Below are 213 nucleotides of genomic sequence, written 5' to 3'. Positions count from 1 at the left end.
TACTCGCGTAAGGTCTATTACTTGGACGACCCAGTACACTTGCTGGTTAGTTGTGCGAAGTTGTGATAAAGAGTTGAGATTGCAATTGAGCGTACCATGTTGATGGTGCCATTGATGATCACAATTTCGTGCACCAAGTTTTTGGCGCCGTTGCCGGGGATTGTTGAGTTTGGACAACTGACGGTTCATCTTGTTGCTTAGATTAGGTATTTA

The sequence above is a fragment of the Arachis duranensis genome, chromosome 4 (assembly GCF_000817695.3).
Source record: "Arachis duranensis cultivar V14167 chromosome 4, aradu.V14167.gnm2.J7QH, whole genome shotgun sequence".
NCBI classification, from domain to species: domain Eukaryota; kingdom Viridiplantae; phylum Streptophyta; class Magnoliopsida; order Fabales; family Fabaceae; genus Arachis; species Arachis duranensis.
The sequence above is the reverse complement of the archived record's forward strand: the minus strand, read 5'-3'. Positions refer to the sequence as shown.